Here is a 12,738-nt window from a genome sequence, read left to right on the forward strand (position 1 = left end):
GGGTCAGAGGGAGAAGCAGACTCCCCGCTGAGCAGGGAGCCTGATGTGGGACTCGATCCCGGGACTCCAGGATCATGACCTGAGCCGAAGGCAGTCGCCTAACCAACTGAGCCACCCAGGCACCCAGCATGTGACTCTTGATCTTGGGGTTGTGAGTTCAAGTCCCAAACTGGGCATAGAGCCTACTCAAAAAAAAAAAAAAAAAAAAAAATCAGGATGCCTGAGTGGCACAGTCACTTAAGAGTATGTCTTGGTTTTGACTCGGGTTGTGATCTTGGGGTCACAAGATCGAGCCCTGTGCTGGACTCTGCGCTCAGTTCGGAGTCTGCTTGGGATTCTCTCTCCCTCTCCTTCTGCCCCTCCCACTCATGCTCTCTCTCTCTCTCAAATAAATAAATAAAAATAAATCCTTTTTGTTTTGTTTTATTTATTTATTTGACAGAGAGAGACACAGCAAGAGAGGGAACACAAGCAGGGGGAGTGGGAGAGGGAGAAGCAGACTCCCCGCTGAGTAGGGAGCCTGATGCGGGGCTCGATCCCAGGACTCCGGGATCATGACCTGAGCCGAAGGCAGACACTTAGCGACTGAGCCACCCAGGCACCCCAAAAATAAATCTTAAAAAAATCTACTGACAAATTTTTTTTTTAAGATTTTATTTATTTATTTGACAGAGAGAGACACAGCGAGAGAGGGAACACAAGCAGGGGGAGTGGGAGAGGGAGAAGGAGGCCTCCTCCAGAGCAGGGAGCCCGATGCGGGGCTCGATCCCAGGAGCCTGGGATCATGACCTGAGCCGAAGGCAGACGCTTAACGACTGAGCCACCCAGGCGCCCCGACAAATCTCTTTAATGACCAAAAAAAAGTAGCTAATTCACAGACCAGATATTAATTGTTCAGATGTATGAATGCTTCATCATAAAACAAAACCATGAAAACTAAAAGAAAGAAAAGAGAGGCGGGAGAGGTCAGAGGGAAGATTAAGAAGATACTCCCACAAAGAGAACTCCAGGCCCAGATGGCTTCACTGATAAATTTTATCATGTTAATAAGAAATAAATCTAATCTTACACAAAATCTTTCAGAGAAGAGTCAAATTTTGCTATCTTACACTGTGGAAACAAATAATCCCTAAGTCTCAGTGACTCAAAACAACAGAGATTTTTCTCCTGTTACATGTCAGATGTGAATTTGCTGCAACCGTGGCTCTCATCCCTGTGTCTTTTTTGTTCAGGATCCAAGCTGAAGGAACAGCCCGTATTTGGGACTTACTGTTCTCATCATCTAATGTCAGAAGATAAAGAGCAAGAGAGCTGGCACAAAGACAGAATGGCTCCTTTCAGACATGGTATATGGCCCATCGATTTACATGTCATTTGCCAAAGCAAGTCACCTGTTCAATCTCTACTCAGTGGGTCAAGGAAATGTACTTCTTTCATAGGGCACCACTACAAATCACATGGTAAGAGGCAAGGACGCATAATCTTTTTAGAGGAAAAGGGAGTGAATATTTGTATACCAATACATAGCACACTTTCCAACCAATTTTACTAAATCAGCATGACTGGATCCAAAATCTGACAAGGACATTGTAAGAAAGGAAAATAATAGTTCAGCCTCACTCATGATATAGACGTGGAAATCCTAAACAAAATATTAGCAAATTGATTTTGGCAATATGCAAAAGTATGAGAAAGTTTTTAATAACCTATTTTCTGTCTCTATAGATTTCTCTGTTCCAGACATTTCATATGAATGGAATCATACAATATGTGGCCTTTTGTGACTGGCTACTTTCACTTAGCAAAATATTTTCAAGGTTCATCTAGGTTGTACCATGCATCGGTATTCCTTTCATGGCCAGAAAATATTCCATTTCCATTCCATATGGAAATGCCACATTTTGTTTATCCATTCATCAATTGATGGACATTTGGGTTGTTTCTACTTTTTGACTATTGTTAATAATGCTATTATAAACATCTGTGTACAAATTTCAATGTGTATAGATACATTTTCATTTCTCTTGTGTATGGACCTAGGAATAGAATTGCTGGGTCATAAGGTAACTCTACATTTAGTTATTTGAGGAACTGCCAGACTATTCTTCCAAAGTATCTGCACCATTTTATATTTCCACTAGCAGAGTATGAGGTTACAATTTCTCTGCATCCTCACCAACATTTGCTGTTGTCTGACTTTTGGATTCTAGTCATCCTAATAGGTGTGGAGTGGTATGTCCCTGGGGGTTTGATTTGCATATTCCTGATGATTAATGGATTAATGATGTTGAGCATATTTTCAAGTGCTTATTGGCCATTTTCTATGTTCCTTGGAACAACATCTGTCCAGCTCCTGTCTTAGTCAGCTCAGACTACCATAACAAAATACCATAGACAGGGTGCGTTAAACAACAGAAATTTATTTTCTCACAGTTCTGAAGGCTGAAAGTCCAAGATCGGTGCACCAGCATGGTCAGGCTATAGTGAAGTCTCTCTTCTGGGCTTATAGACACCACCTTTTCACTGTGCCCTCACATGGCCTTTCTTCAGGGCATGCGCATGGGCGTTGGAGGAAATAGAAAGAGAGAGAAAGATCTCTAGTGTCTCTTCTTAAAAGGACACTAGTTTATTAGATCATGGCTCTACCTTTATGATCTTATTAACCTTAATTATTTCTTTAAAGGCCCTATCTCCAATGCAATCACAGTGGGTGTTAGGACTTCATCATATGAATTCTGTGGAGGAACGCAATTCAGTCTATAGCAGGTTCTTTGCCCATCTAAAAAAATTGGGTTGACTGGGGGCACCTGGGTGGCCCATTTGGTTAAAAGCATCTGACTCTTGATTTCGGTTCAGGCCGTGGGATCCAGCCCAGAGCCGGGCTCTGTGCTCAGCAGAGTCTACTTGAGATTCTCTTTCTCCCTCTCCCTCTGCACCTCCCCCTGCTTGCCCCTCTCAGTCTCTCTCAAATAAATAAATAAATAAATAAGATCTTTTTAAAAATTGGGTTGACTTTGTATTACTGAGTTTTAAGAGTTCTTTATATATCATGGATACTATCTTATCACATATGTGATTTGCAAATATATTCTCCCATTCTGTGGGTTGTTTTCCTCTGTTTTTAAAATTTTCTCCATATCCCTGCATATTAATCATACGTTTTTATTTTCTGTATTTTTGATGCTTTGCCATCTTGACATCTTGCCAACCTTGAAGGGACTGCTCCTCCTAAGGTTAGCCAATTATAAGAGATTGCACAGAGCTCACCTGTAAGCATACCTTTCATATGCAATATCCCAACTTCCTCCTTTATCAGACTGTTACACTGCAGGTCGCTATTCCCTTGCCCTAATCACCCCAGGGCCAGGTATAAGACAATTAAGGACAGCCCCTACATCCCAGAGCCTCCTGAAATTATTCAAACTAGCCAGTCCTAAAACTGCTTAGCCTGACTTGTGTATTCCTTCCCATAGAAACCAAAATAAAGGCTCTTCCCTAGGTTTTCCCCTCATTCCCTCTGCCTCCTGACCAACCCTGGTGCTTCCCCAGGTGGTGTCTTGTGGCATGAAGTGATTCCTTTCTCTTGAGATCTCTGAATTTAACAATGTTTTCACTGGCAATCTACTGATCTGTTGACCTCACCCTACCTGAATAGTAATAAGCCTTTGTTTTAATACATCCTATTTTTTAGCAACTTATTATGTGCCTTGCTGGAATTTTCTTTGTGTTTATCCTGTTTGGGGTTCACTGACCTACCTGGATCTGAGGATTTACAGTTTTTTGAAAAAAACATTTCAGCCACTCTTTTTTCAAATTTTTTTCCCTGCCCTTTCTTTTCCTCTATTTCTGAGAACACATGTGTTAGAATGATTAATATTGTCCCACAGTCATTCTGGTTTTATTTCAATTTTGTTTCATTTTATTTCAAACTTTCCCAATGCTTCCATTTGGATGGTTTCTATTGTTATGTCTTAAAGACACTGATATTTTTCTTCTACAGTATCTAATCCATTTTGGATTCAATTCAGTGAATTTTCACTTTACTTCAGATATGGTGTATCTAGAAGTTCCATTTGGATCTTTTTTGGTATTCCATTTCTTTCTTCATTATTTTCATGTTTTCCTCTAAATACCTGAGTATTTTATAATAGCTGTCCTAAAGTCCTTGTCTGCTAATAATCATTTCTTAAACTCTTTCTATTGACTGATTTTTTTTAGAGTCACTGTTCAAAATTTATTTGGTATTTCAGTTGGTATGACACTTAGTTGGTTCCACTGTCTTTTTACTTTATATGGCCATGTACACTATATTCTGACATACATGGTATACAAAGTAAGATCCTTTAGGACAGTTATGCACAATACACGCAATATTGAATTTATACATTGGATCCCAGGACGTGACTGACTGGAAAAGATGGACTAGGCATGTCAGGTGTTGGGGGAAGGAACCCGAAGTGACAGAACACACAGTAAACACACATCTGGTGTGCAGAGCAACCGCAGCTCTGGCAGTGGAGCCTCTGAGACGGTGGGGCTAACTTACGTTAACCAATTTAGGGCTACAAAGACAGGTATCATCCAGTATCAGGATACAGCTGCAGGGTTTGGTGAACCATTCCTAATTGGAACTTTAGGAAACTGACGTTTTTTCTTAGGCCATTTTAATATTACTTGAGTAACAGATCAGATAATAAGGACAATATACACAACCTCCAACTAAAATCCTGCTATAGTCTAGACAGTGAAGTGGCACATTAGAAAACTTTAAAACTGCAGCTCCTTTTGGATTCCCCAAAGTGTATCTGCACTCTTCTTCAAACGGGCCTCCTCCTCAGGAGTCAGAGTCACCTTCACAACATCTGAAATTCCATTCTGTCCCAAGATGCAAGGGACACTAAGGAAAACATCATCTTTAATTCCATAGAGACCCTTAATCATGGTGGAAATTGGATGCACCTGCCTAAGATTCATTATACTTTCAGCCAGATCTGCCACAGACAGTCCAATGGCCCAGGAAGTGTAGCCTTTCAGTTTAATCACCTCATAGGCACTGTCAACCACCTGTTTGTGAAGCTCTTTCCACTGTTCCTTATCTGCATCAGTGCCTAAGTCCAGGTGCAGATTCTTCAGAGAGACACCAGCAACGTTCACTCCACTCCATACAGGCACACTGGAGTCTCCATGCTCCCCAAGGACCCACCCCGTGACAGCTTAATGGGTGAACTCCCAGTCTTTCCCCCATTAGGTAACGGAACCAGGCTGAATCCAGATTGCAACCACTTCCAACAACATGGTTTTTGGGAAAGTCACTTATCTTCCAAGCCACATAGGTCAAGATATCCACTGGATTGGAAACGACAAGCAACTTGCAGTTTGGGCTATATTTTACGATATTAGGAATGATGAATTTAAAGATGTTCACGTTACGCTGGACCAAATTAAGACGGCTTTCTCCCTCTTGCTGATGTGCCCCAGCTGTGATAATAACCAGCTTGGAGTTTGCAGTCACATTATAATCTTTGCCAGAGACAATTTTTGATGTTCTAAGGAAAAGGCTGCTGTGCTGGAGATCCATCATCTCTCCCTTCAGTTTGTCTTCCATGACATCAACAAGAGCAAGTTCATCTGCCAAGTCCTTCATTAAGATACTGATGGCACAAGCCATGCCAACAGCACCAACCCCAACAACTGTAATCTTATTCTGGGGGGTATGTTCTTCCTTAAGAAGATTCTGAATCAGCTGATCTTTGAGAGTTGCCATTTTGGACTTAGAACCAAAAGGAATCGGGAGTGCACGTCAGGCAGGCGGGCGTCAGTGGCGCGCGAGGTTGGATCCAGACGCGGCGACAGCGGCTCGGACACCTCTATTGACTGATTTTTAATTTTCATTATGGGTAACTCTTTTCTGGGTTGTTTTCAAATCTAGTAATTTTAGTTTGAATGATAGGCATTATGACCATTACAAGATTATTAGGATTTTTTTACTATACTTTCAGGGATCATTTCTATAGTTTGTTAATTTTTCTTTAAAGAGTTTTAACTTTGTTTTGACAGGCAGTTGAGTTACTTGAAGATCAGCTTCGTCCAAGAGAGCTTGTGTCTAAACTTATAAGAGCAGATCTAAATTGGCCTTTATTCTAAGGCTAGCTTAACCCTACTACTAAAGTACAATCCTTCTGAGATCTCTACAGAATGCCCCAGCTATCCAGCAAGATCTTTCCTCAATGACTGTTAGAAACCTGAGTCTTTTCCTAGCACTATGTGAATTATCCAGCTTATAGCTTCCTGGCAGATAGTCTTTGATTGGTCATGTAAATTTCACCTGATGCATGCCTTGTCAGTCTGGATATTCCAAGAAGCAGATGCCAAGAAGGGATTTGACATGTAAGAGATTTATTGAAATAAGTGCCTGTAGGGAAAAATGGGAAGGCAGCCAGGTGTAGCTAAGAGAGTCATAAGATTGTAATGCAGATGTGACCTTCAGAAGGAGAGAAGAATGAAAGTAAGATTGAGTGGAAGACATATAGATTTCACCACAGTTCTAAGGAAGTTTGGGCAGCTGATGGGGAATCTTCACACCAAAGTCCCCCATCAAAGAAGTCCTGCATATTTCAGGAACAGGCCTGCCACTATCCCTGATGAACCCAGTCATTAGCTGGATTAACACGTGGGAAGTGTGGCTTTATTGTAAATGTGGTGCCAAATTTCAGACAGCTGCAACTGGAGCCATTAGTCAATTATGCCCTCCACAGTCAGAGATCCAAGAGGTACATTTTTGTGGCCACCAGAGATTCACTCATTGCACCACATACACATACTTCTCACAATTTAGAGAAAGACTCCTCCATGATTCCTATTATCCTTTATTCCAGAGGAAACTCAGAAGTTGGAGAATAATGAGACAAATTATAGCCCTCATAACTGCAACTGATCTCAGGGCTACAACCGTACTCATTCTCTTCCACGATTCGTTCTAAATTCTCCTCACCCGTAACTATCATTTTGGCAGGTCTTGGTGGCTTACCTGGTAGTGTGACCCACACCTATATTCCTGGGAAGTCTGAAACCTTGGTAATCATACCCTTCTCCATCAGAAGTGGTTACATGTGTCTATTCATGGTTACAAAGTGTAAGGAAGTACCAGGAGGTGCTCAAATGGATAGCTGGGTTTAACACATATCCCTGCCCTCTTCACTAACAGCAATCCTACCTCCCCCTGCTGATCAAGACCAATTACCAATGTGGTGATTCTTCTTTTTGACCACTAGTCCCTGGGCACAAAGAATCCAAAATTCCACAGCAGCAGCTATAATTTTTAGTTCAATAGCACTCTTGCTGTGGCCTCTAGCAAGAATGTGCCCCTTTTGGGGCACCTGGGAGGCTCAGTCGTTAAGCATCTGCCTTCGGCTCAGGTCATGATCCAAAGGTCCTGGGATGGAGCCCCACATCGGGCACCCTGCTCAGAGGGAAGCCTGCTTCTCCCTCTCCCCTCCTTGTGTTCCCTCTCTCGCTGACTCTCTCTCTGTTGAAAAATAAATAAAATCTTTTAAAAAGAAAGAAAAAGAAAGAAGGAAAGAAGGAAAGAAGGAAAGAAAGAAAGAAAGAAAGAAAGAAAGAAAAAAGAAAGAAAGAAAAAGAAAGAAAGAAAGAAAGAAAGAAAGAAAGAAAGAAAGAAAGAAAACATGCCCCTTTTTGAAGACCAGGAAATCCAGTTCCATCAAAGGGTGCCCAATTCCACCTAAGGGTGCAAGGATGAGAAGTAAAAACTCCCAAAGTAGGTCATTGGAAGTGATGGGAGCCTCTGCTCCTTCAATGCCTTGGTTCCCAGATCCATGGAAATACAGCATCCTATTATTTCTATTGGGATATAGCACTCTCTGAATGTCTCTGATTTCATATATATTCTACCCCCTGAGGAATGGCATATCTTCCTTTTATAAGATTGCCTCTGAACTGCCACTTCAGTTGCACCTTAGAAAGATTGGTCCAGTGTTCTATGAGACTGGCTGCTTTGAGATGGTACTGTATGTGATACTACTAGTGAGTCCTATGGTTATGGGACCACTGCCACATCTCCTTCAATGTGAAGCAGTTAGATGCTACACTGTGTGTTTTTACACGTTTGTGGGTCAGGTATTCTGAAGCCCCAGGCTACTGAGAATCTTCTAGGAAAGTATAGCCGTACTCTGAATATGTATCCCTCTCTGTGAAAGTGAAACTCTATATCCCTTCAAGAATGGAAAAATTCTGATATACTGGACTTGGTTAAGTAGTAAGTTGGTCTCCTCAAAGAATAACAATGTCAGGAGCTTCACATTAGTCTCTGTTGCTGCAGTTTTCAGTGTCCAAGTCTCGCACCTCCTTTCACTGGGGCCTACTGAATAATGTGTCCCCTGGGTCCTCCCATGGAACATCATTCTCTGGCTGGTCTTCCGATCTTACATAATTTATTCTTGTATGCCCACTTCACTCAGCCTCTTTATTCCATCTATAAGGCAAATCAGGTATTTATATTTCCCTGACTGTTGGCCATAGCTTTTTCTCAGGCTTCTAAGAGCCATCCCAGCAGTGATTTTGCTACATCCCCTTAACACTCTTGTTAAGGTGTTAAATCTCATGTTCTGAGCTGGTACTCCCAAGTTAATGAATTCTTCCCTGTCTAGACTTATATTCTAGTCCCCTTGATCAAATACCCTAAAAATCTAAGCCCAGGGATATTTCCCTGGCTCCTGCTGGTAGCTAGCTAATTCTCAGTTCTTTTGGTATAAGGTCAATTATACTCTGTGTAGTTGAAGCTCTGAGAGGTGCATTTCCATGGCTGCCTCAAACTCACAGATCAGTATTCAAAGACTGGAAGCAAACCAATGCAGATTTCTAAGCTCCTTCTCTACACATAGCTTCCTCATCTCTCCTATGCTGCCTTGAAAACTGCAGCCACGTGGCCCTTCCTGAGCGTCTATTCATCCCTACCTCACCAAGTCAGCAAAACTGACAGGCTCTCTTTGGATCCCCACCTCCCTGTGTTGTGATCCAGAAATCGGAGAAAGCCTGTGTGATCACAGCAACCGCTTCATTCATTTTCCTTCTATCAGGGATCACAGTTCTGGGTTGCCTGTTGCCCACCATCAAAGATAGTTGTTTCATATTTTTTTCTATTGTCTTAGCAATTGCCTACAATAAAGCAAACCTCTCGACTTGTTAAAAATTAATATAATTTACTACCTTCACTACTTCTCCAGTAATGCTAACTGTAAGGAAGACTAGGAAAAGTACTTTTTATTCCAGGCATTCATGGTTCAGTTAAAAATCATGAATTTTATTACAAAAGAAGAAGCAAAGGACAGATATTGGGAGATGATTAATCTGCCTCAGTATTCCAGGGTTATAGCTATTTTCTCTTGGACCTTGGAAGATATTATTCCAGCCATCTTCTGATTTCCACTGGGCTGTTGAGAAGTCAGTTATCATTCTACCTGTCATGTATTTACAGTGCTTGGCCTTTTTCTCTGACTGCTTTCAATTTTTTTTACTTCTTTGGTGTTGTGTACTTTCAGGATGATGTGCCTGAGAGTAGGTTTCATTTTCATTATTCTTAAGATTCACTGGGATTCCTGAATCTGAGAATTTTTTTTTATCAATTCTGGAAAATTATCAGCTACCATTCTTTTGAATATTGCCTTCTCTCATTCTTTTTATGTCTTCCTTTCAGAATTCTAATTAGTTTTATGTTGGACTTTCACACATTTATTCCATGTCCCTCTTAACTTCCACTTTATCTTTTCCATTTCTTACTTCCCTAGGCTGTAATCTGAGTAATTTCTTTAGACCTATTTCTCAGTTCAGAATTCTTTCCTCAGTTCTGTCTAATTTACTTTTGACTAATGCCCTAGGATTCTAATTTTAATGATTATATTTTTATTTCTAGATGTTCTACCTTGTCCTGGTTATTTTTTACAGTCTCTTGATTTTCAATCCTATAGTCAATATTCTCTTTATCTCTTTAAACATATTAAATAAACCTTTGTTACGTATCTGACAGGTTTAATTTATAGAGTCTTTGCAGATTTGATTCCGTTTACTGTTTCTGCAAACTCCCATTCATGTTGACTTATTTCTTTGTGTTTTTTATTTTTAATAGTGAACTCACATTCACAGGAAATTTATCTGTGAAAATTCTTCAAGATTCTAGTTTAAAATGCATTCCTCCAGAGAGGATTTGTGTTTGCTTCTGCCAGCCTCCTGGTTTGATCACTTATCCATTAATACTTTAAACTACATTCTAATCTTGGGTTTCTGGGCTAACACATGCAGTGTGAATTTTGACACCAAAACTGTATGAAGGATGGTTATGAATTCTCAAGGAAAAGGTTGTTTGTTTGTTTGTTTGTTTACCATCCAGAACCATGTAGACAAACTTCTCTACAATCTCTAATTAAGGAATAGATTCACCCTTTAAGTGTATCACTTTTTAAGGACTCATCTTTAAGGGCAGTTTCCAATACAACTTCCCACTTGCCTAGACCCAGACTTTATCTCATTTCACCTGAGTGACCTGCTAAAACCATTCTCTACACCACCAGTACCTTTTGGGCTTTGATGAGAGGTATTATAATTGGATTTTTTTAGGATATCCAGCACACATGCTGTCAGATAGCTGGTAAGCAAACTGCCAGAAATGAAAAAGTAGATTTGCTTTTGATCTAAGAAGTCTGAAACTTCAGAAAATCTTCAACTACACCTTCCTAAAGGCAAACAGAATTGTGAGTGCTCTGAAGTTTGAAGGAGGAACTGCAGCATGACACCACTAACTCCCCTCCCGATACTTCTTCTAACAAGCTTGCTCAGAGACAACCACGCCTCAGATTCTTACTGATCATTTTTAACATCATTCATTGATTCTTCAGCAAGTCTCCAAACTACCAGGGTTGTTTTGAATTTAAGTTATTTGTTCCATACATATTAAGGTATTTAATTATATAAAGGTACTTGGGGTGGAGTGACAAAGTTATAAAGATATAATTTAAGAGGTAACTAGCATCACAAAGCAGGATGTGAAACATAATATTTGTTTTGACATATTATATATGGTATGAGCAATAAAAAAAAAAGGGGGAGTCTGGAGGAAAAATGGAATCCCAATCATACAAAAGAGGCTCATTATGTTAAGTATGAAAAAGTAATACAATGTAGGAGGATCAAATGAGTTAGAAAGAATGAATCAAGTAGATCTGATGCCATAATGGCTATAAGATACATGAAAATGAACAAAAAAATCAAGTTGATGCCAAGTTTCAAGCCGGGTAAACCATGCTACCACTTTTAGAAACAAGTAAATCCAAGAGGGAAAGGAGAGCTAGTTGGGGGAAAATTAATCCAATTTAGATATGGTAAGTTTGAGGAAACAGCAAAATAATAAAGTGGAAATATTAGCAAAATGGGGAAACTGGGGCTTCAGACAAATGTTAGTTCAGAACTAGGTATCTTGGAAGAATATCCTCAAATACCATCTGTGGTGGTAGTCAGGATAGAAGGGTAGCACACTTTCCTCAAGGAAACAGGGAAGAGTGGAAGGCCTAAGAAATGAACTTCAGAGAATGCTGACAGGGAAGAAGTTAGGAAGATAAATTATTAGTAGAGCAGAGAATTGTTCACAGGTGAGAAAACAAGGACGTGACAAAAAAGATGAGAGCGTTTCAAGAAGGAAAAGATGATTCATGGTATCAAATGTGACAGAAAATCAGGGAAAATAAGGACTTAAAGAAAGCCACTGAATTTGATGATTAGGAAATAAAACTGGTGCCCATCAAAAGCAAGGTTTTATTACTGTGGTAAAAACAGAAGCCAGACTCAATATGTAATGAATCATTTTAAGAAAATAAAATGTCCAAAAATCTAGTCTCGGGGCACCTGGGTGGCTCAGTCAGTTGTGTCTGCCTTCAGCTCAGGTCAGGATCCCCAGGTCCTGGGATCAAGGCCCTAGTGGGGCTCCCTGCTCAGTGGAGAGTCTGCTTCTCCCTCTCCCTCTGCCCCTCCCCGCCCGCCTGCTCATGCTCTCTTTTTCTCTCTCTCTCAAATAAATAAATAAAATCTTTTTTTAAAAAAAGAATAGCCCTAGCAATTTTTGAATTGCAATTTTGTGTTCTTTTTCTCCAAAAAGGGCTCTGAAATATGAAAGCTTCAGGCTCCATCATACCTGGATCTTCCTCTATTAGCCAGTAACTCATCCTCTCAAAACCCTAACATAACCGTGTTTGTAACATCACCTTACCTGCTCTATCCACTGAGGTACAAAAACTTTGAGAAAGTCCAATGTAGCCTCAAAAGATGAAAGTTGGGAACTGCTGGTCTACACCGGGTTTTCCCAGGATGGAACAGAACTACAATACAAGTATCTCCCATTTAACATAGCACAACTCTAGAAAGTGATAATGAATCTGCAGAGATTATTTTTTTCCTAACTACAAAAGGAGCTATGTTATACAGTTCTCTTTTAAAGCTCCCAATGCCATGCTTACTCTTATATTCAATGAAATATTTTATACATGAAGAGCAGATATTTGATGTATTTGTCACTGTGGCCAACTTATTTAAACAAATGAAGACCAAGGCACAGATACCCTCAGAACTTCCACAGGCAGTATGCAACAAGAATAGACAGCATCTCTACACCAAATGTATTATCAAAGGGAATGAAGTCAGGATAAATTCAGACAACTCAGACAACAGAACTAAAAT

General features: G+C 40.2%; 1 protein-coding gene and 1 pseudogene across 1 annotated transcript in view; both read right to left on the reverse strand.

Moving 5' to 3' along the window:
• Positions 1 to 12,738, reverse strand: part of CDKL3 (cyclin dependent kinase like 3) — a 113,531-nt gene that overhangs the window by 37,814 nt on the left and 62,979 nt on the right. The window lies entirely within an intron of this gene.
• On the reverse strand, positions 4,407 to 5,843 carry LOC112815005 (L-lactate dehydrogenase A chain pseudogene; annotated as a pseudogene).

Source organism: Callorhinus ursinus, unplaced genomic scaffold (genome assembly GCF_003265705.2).
Source record: "Callorhinus ursinus isolate GAN/ISIS: 27379988/994484 unplaced genomic scaffold, GSC_fseal_2.0 scaffold30, whole genome shotgun sequence".
In the NCBI taxonomy this organism is placed as follows: domain Eukaryota; kingdom Metazoa; phylum Chordata; class Mammalia; order Carnivora; family Otariidae; genus Callorhinus; species Callorhinus ursinus.